Here is a 7020-nt window from a genome sequence, read left to right on the forward strand (position 1 = left end):
TGGATAATTTCAAAAAATCACATTGCTAGTTTGTGACCAGATAATGTAATTACGCTACTTGAACAAGCACTTGTCCTTCTGTCTGACTAGTATTTAGGCATTTTTAGAACTTAAGACCAATTTCAACAAAATTTGAATGGAGATTACAGGTTATTACATTACTATAAATTAAATGAAAACAGGTGGCATTTTAGAGCAGGATTTTCAGTGGGAAGAAAACTGCAATGTGTGTGCAGTTCATCCTGGGAGTAAGAATTACTGGGAAAGTTCATTCAGGACATTCCTGCTTATGGAAATGTTTGTTACAATCTTATTCTTATAAACATGAATTCTGCAAACCTCAATACTAGGAAAACTGCCACTTACCTATAGAAAATTAATTACTTCCTAGTTTCCTTAAGGAAAATATTCAAAGCCCATTCAGATTTTTCTTACTTTCTCCACACTTAATACTTTGTCTGTAGTAAACCCTATAGTTAGTTCTTGTTACACTCTGATGGCTGGGGAGCCCCTGTAAGGATTAGGTTAATCTCTCTACACAATACAAGATCAAGTTTACAAAGAAGGGGTTTGTTCTCAGATGCAAAAGCTTAAAGAACGAGCCTTGCAGTACAGCACTAAAAACAGTGTAATTTAAAGCCCATACAGTGAATTCCAGCCAGAGAGCAAGAAGGCTAATTGGATGTGTGTACATAGACTCTGCCTTCCCTGAGTGATTCCTGTAGGACAGGCTTGCAGCTTCCAGTTCTGCACTCCAACAGGCTTCCCAAACTTCATTTATTCATGACTGAGATCTGCTAGCACTGTGTGGTCATGCACTTCTATCATTTTAATGATGCTTTTGCAGCTTACTCCAGGAAGAAAATGTGTGTTTTTCATACAACACTTATACAGTGTTTCAACCGAGAGAAATGTAGAAGGGTGTTGTATTGCATCTCCCAGCAGGATACCTATGGAACACAGTGAGGTTTCTAATAACGTATGTTCCTTTTTTGATGGTGTGCCAAATTTCCAACCTTCCTCTACATTTTCCCAGTCTATTCTCGGGTTTCTTTAAGCTTGAAGTCCTTTTGTCTATGCCAGTGCTATTGAGATGTATTGAGATCTCCTGCCTAAATTTACCGAGGGCTAATTTTTTTATTGAGTCCCACTCAGCAGACAGGCATGTGAGAGCTCTATTCCAGCTCCAAGAGATGTTGTGCACTGCCACCAGGATGTGACTCCAACATTGTCCCATGGCGGGTCTTGCCAGTAGAACAAGATGGAAGAGATCATCTGCAGGAGCATGATGTGTATGGGACTTGAGTTATGTCCTGATAAGGTCCCTGAAACTATTTTCTTTCCTTAGGAAGTACTCTCTTTCTGCTTTTCCTATGATACATTATAACTAGCATCTCATCAAATGCTTGCTAGGTAAATCAGCTGTTATACATATGTCTGTGATCACTGGTTCAGTTCAGATATAAATTCTGATTCTACACTTTAAAACCCTAAAGGAGACTTTTGCACTTGATTAGTCAAGGCTGTGCTGGCCCTGAACTCTCAACTAAAGCCGTGGTCAGACTGACCCTGTTTGCACGTATGAAATATGATCTACAGCATAAAACAGAAACGGTAACCAACTTAATATGAATACTTTAATTTCAGAGTGATATTCTACACATGCCTATTAGGTTTTTAGGCATAAATGTCAGACATTAAATATTTTTACTTCTGTTGTAAGTGCAATATATGAATATAAATCTGTATTTCTAAATAGGTTACAAAGAATGAGGGCCTTGATATCATTCCCTGTACATTTGCTGAGAATCTTATTGTGAGCACAATTATGCCCAGAAGGAGGCATTTTTCAGGAATAAGCAGAACATTCTGTTTGCTAGAAAAGCCCATAAGTATTTTATATGAGCTTTATCGAGGCGAAGACTGAAGGACTAGGTTAAAATTTAAGAAGGTCTGAGTGATCAGAAATTCCTATAGACATAAAAACTATGCAATTTTACCCACTTTCATTTGTAAGGAAATAAAGGAAGTTTATTCCTATAAGTAAATATATAAATAGTCCCTTATTTTTGGCCTGTCTTGTGCCCTAGAGGCCCACTACCCATCTTTTAAAAACAACAGAGGAATAGAGGAATCTATGCATGGCTTGTAACCATATACCACTCAGTCTTTCTTCCAATAAGTATTGTTTATTAACAATATTATCTCTCCTAGTAAGAATGGTTGTTCAGTTCACTTTCTGTGTTTTTTGCATACTGTGACCAATTACCACCCTGGAGCTTTACCAATCACTTCCTCTGGATTAATTATTGTACAAGAAAATCTTATTATTAATCCCTAAGGACATACACTTGTATTTTGAATTAAATTTCATTTCACTTCTATTACTCTAGCCTGCTAGGTCACCTGTTTTATAGGAATGATGGTCTTGTTATGGCTCTTTGTAAGAAAGGCCTCTCAGCTTTTTGTCATCAGCACATTCTCATGTTTGTGCCACTGCCTTTATTAAATATGATTGCACCAAATGTGGGTTTAAAGAACTCCAGTTGAAAACTCTCTCTGGTCTCACAGTGTCCTTTTGAGGACAGCATTATTGCCATTCTTCTTTTAGCCAATTCTTTATCTAACTTACATTTTTGTGCTATTTCCCATTTCAACTAATCATTTCACAAGAACATTTTCAAGTGCTTTACTGGGAAGAAAATCAGCTGGATCCACCAGGTTTCTATCCATAAAAATGCTGCTGTCATTGAAGTACACTCCTGATCTCCCTTTAGTAAACTTGAACTACATTTTATCCCATCTTCAATTTATATCAATGTTATTACCTTTTTTTTTTTTTTCCTCCCAAAATTTGTTTTAAAGCCTCTTGGATTATTGTAGCCTGACAGTAAAACTGCAAATGCATCAAAAATAGTGAAGTTTTATAGCATATATTATATTACTACATATATAGCATCATCATATGCAACAGGTCAATTAAATCCTCTGCCACAAACAGTAAAACTTCAAGCACTGGTTCATTCATTATGATGCCTCCACAGGTGAGCAAGTTGAGCTCTCCTAGCTTAGTTTCCATGTTGTAGATATTTTCACCTGTGTATACCCTAATGTAACAGCAAACTTAATTTTGACGTCCCTTTCTACATCTTTGTCCCTTCTGAAAATTGCAAAATATAACCCTTGGGTTGGGGAATGTAGATAGATTGAATCTAACCCCAGTGCTTTGGGGATCCTCCTTTTTGTGACAGTCAAGGTGTGCTACTGGCACACCTCAGTTACTGAGAAATTACCAAGGCAAAGGAACAATCACCACATCATCAGTACAGGCTACACCTCAATAGCTTGCAAAAGAAGCATTATGTGTAATTCAGATTTGTCAGGTAATGTAATAAATATATGGAATGTGGGATGTTTTCAATACTTTAAGTGTACTGCTGACCCATCTTTAGGAACACAGTCTATGTTGTATTTGAGATGACTGAAGTGGTTCTAGCATTTCTTTTCCCATTGTAAGTAAAAACACTACCAAAGTTTCCTGTTCAACTTATGAGTTATGAATTATTTTTATGAGTTATTTTAACTCATTTACTAATAAATTTAGGATATGAAGTGGTAAACATACAGTATTTATTATTCACTTAGGTGAGAAAAGAGCATATGCAGAAAGCTCCATTCCTCATCTAAATGATCTTTAATGATCCATATCATGTTGCTCATGTGTTGTTGATTTTCACTGATGATCTTTTCCTTATAGCTTATTTTGCTCCTGACTATAGATTCGAAGAAAAATAAGTCATTTAGCTATTTGAGACATTGCATTATACAAAAAGATTAAAATCTATCCTAATAAAGGTTAAACACTTGTGGAAACCTATGAGATTGATCCTAGAATTTTATAGGACTGAGGTTGTTTGTGATTTAGACAACTAGACCAGGAAACTTATTAAAATGTCCTTTTAGGTCTAGGTCTCTTTTCCCCTTCAAACAAGTGGAAAGCTTTGCCTTTCTGAGGGAGAAGTACTGGAAAAATAACCCAGTAAATTCTCAGTACCCGCAGTGTATGATTCTTCTCCATCAAAAATCACCAGAGAAAGAACTAAGTTGTGAGGGGCACGTTAAAATGGCAATAAACTCTTTTATCCCAGAGCAGCATTAGAGCATGTGAAAAGTAATGACAGCACAGAAAAGGGTAAAAGAGTCAGAAAAATGTAAAAATCAACTGCATTATTTACCCTATATAATTTAGTATTATTTGTCCAAAATATCTTGTACCACTGGTAGAGTATCTTTTAAAAATAGAAAGCCCTTAAAGGGCTTTTGCTATAGTCTGTTATTCTACATATTTTACTTCAATAAAGAGCCTTAGTCCACTTATTTCTATCTGCTCTTTTCATTACTGTCTGTACTACTTGGTACAATTTAGCCAAGCAATTACATTAGGTGGTTATTCCAAAATAGGAATAATGTATTAAAGGCAAATAGAAAATCCATACAAAGCTACATAGAAATGCAGCTTACACTGAGATACTTCACTGATTATATTTAAGCAATTTATTAAAGACTAAGAAATTATTATTACTGCTTACCAGTATATCCAGAACAACTCCATTAATCTTTAAAGCACAGACAACCACGGCAGACAAACCTTGTGCTGGAAGCAGTGTTTTTTTTTTCCAGGAATCACATTGTTTGGTTCCTGATATTTAGGACTGTTCAAAATCCTTACATCCAAATAACATCATTAAAAAATACAATACCACCTTTGCTACCTAAAGGGCACCAGTGAGTTTTAGTTTGAAGTACTTTAGAGCTAAGCACATTGCCATTCTAACAAAGAAAGCACACTGTCTGCTTAAATAAAAACTGTCTGGCACCTGCACAGCGAAACAGAGAAGCTGCACTCCACCTCAAACTATGTTAGGGCTGCTGGCAGACGCACAGCAAGCTATGTAGCCTCACATGAACCGTGGAATCTCTAAACACTGTCAAAGCAGTGCTTGTCTGGGAAGAGCTGTAAAGCATTCTCTGCCAGGTTCATCTAAGCTTATAGAAAAACTATCCCTTGGTTTTGTATGTTGGTATCCCAGATTTGTTAGTATGCAGATTGGTAGCAATATACTGGAAAGGAAAAAAATCTCCAGTGTTTTTACATTACAGAAGTGCTTGAATTGCTGTAATCATAATTAGAGGCCAGGCTGTGCTAGAGTAACACTAGTAACACTGACTACGAACTCTGAAGATATTTAGATGTAGACCAGAAAACATTCTATCTTAAAATGCTAAGATCAGGGTTTTCCTTCAGCTGCTGGAAGTAATTACTTTGTATTACTACTCAGTAAATAACTGTTTGAAAAAGGTAAATTAATAGGATTAGCAGTTTCAGACAAGCCTGGCGATCAGCATAACATATCCAGTGAGTTGTTGGGAACATGGACAAGCTGTGGGGGCAGGGAGAAACTAAATGAGGAGGAATGGGAAGGAGGAAACTGATAGGAAGGACTACAGCTAGAAAATGAGAGCTGCTGAATGCCATTTGTAAACTAATAGCTGTAGCCCAGCAGAGCAATAGAATTTGTCCTTCTCAGGTCAGGAGAAATACTGTCTTTTTTAGGTGATCTCTGTTGTTTCGGAATCTCTTTCCTCGGGGTTGCCAGCTGTGTTTTGATAGCCAGATTGGGTGGGAGATGTCTCCAGAGGCAGAATCTGACATCTCTCTTCCCTATCTGTGAAACATCTCGACAGCCATCAGTTCCTCTGCTTGTCAAGGGAATTTCTTTGCTCCTTGGCAAAGTGCCTGCTCTGCATTTATTCCCTTTGTCTGGATTTCTTTCACTTTTCAATGAAATTTTTGGCACAAAAGGATCCCAACCTCTCAAAGAGAATCACAGTTAAATCTTTCATATGGCACTCTTAGAACTGATTTCTCATATTATCTTCTTTCCCCCATCCTCCCTCCAAATAGCATCTTTTTCTCCTACAAGCATAGTGGATCAAGAAGAGGAGGCAGCAAGGACAAAGAGGGATTTCTCTGCAATTTCCAGCCTTCTGACACTATGACTGTGGGACAAAGAGGCCCCTGAGGCCATTTCATTTTTTTTCCTCATAGAAGGCACTGACAAAGGACCCTATGCCTCCCTAAAAGCTCTGTTGTTTTCCATTCCCAACAAGCCATGAAGTGCACAGCCTTATGAGTCTTGGTGAAGCCAAGTACTTGTGTGGTTTGTAATTTTGCAGCCCTGCAGTATTCTAAATGATTATTAAGTTCTAAAACAAAGAGATTATAGTTTTCATGTGCTAAAATGAAATTGTTCTATTCATTAATGCCATTCCTAAATTATTTTCTTTGCAAGGAAGAAAAAGCCTTCCCTTAAATCTCCACTTAACCTCCCACCATTTTTCAACATTTCACCTTCTCAGAGCAAACACAGTCAATGATCATGGAAGTACTGCTTTTACTTGAGATTACTCCTAATTTACAGTGGTAGAGCTATTAGAGCTATTAGTGGAATTAGAGAAGTATAGCTGCCCTGTGGCTACTGTTTCACAATAAAAAAATGGTAACAGTAGCTTAAAGCTTCCTAATACCCCCTCTGCTCTTCACTGGTGCCAGCAAAGCTATTTGTTGGGCTTCTTAAGTGAGGCTTATTAAAAAGTCAGCACTAAGCCAGGGAGCTGATTCTAAAAAAAACATTGTTTTGACAAGGTGTGCTCACACAACTGAATGGGTGGCATGCCACAGACAGAAGAGAGAACAAAAAAGGGAAGCGGGAATGCCTTAAGCTGATATTGCTCCTTGAACAGCAGTAAAATAACAGCCTGTGCAAGATCAGAAGCTAAAGCAGGCTTGTAACACCCATGGAACCAATTCTCAATTATCTGTGATTAGATTATTTGCGTTGCAGATTATTCATGCCACAAATGTAAAACCATCTCCCATCTAGCAGTTACTAGCTAAGACCCAGTGCTGTACAAATGTTGCCTGCAAGACTCTCCCTGGTGTGGAAACTACATCACCAC

This window comes from Coturnix japonica, chromosome 5 (assembly GCF_001577835.2).
Source record: "Coturnix japonica isolate 7356 chromosome 5, Coturnix japonica 2.1, whole genome shotgun sequence".
NCBI classification, from domain to species: domain Eukaryota; kingdom Metazoa; phylum Chordata; class Aves; order Galliformes; family Phasianidae; genus Coturnix; species Coturnix japonica.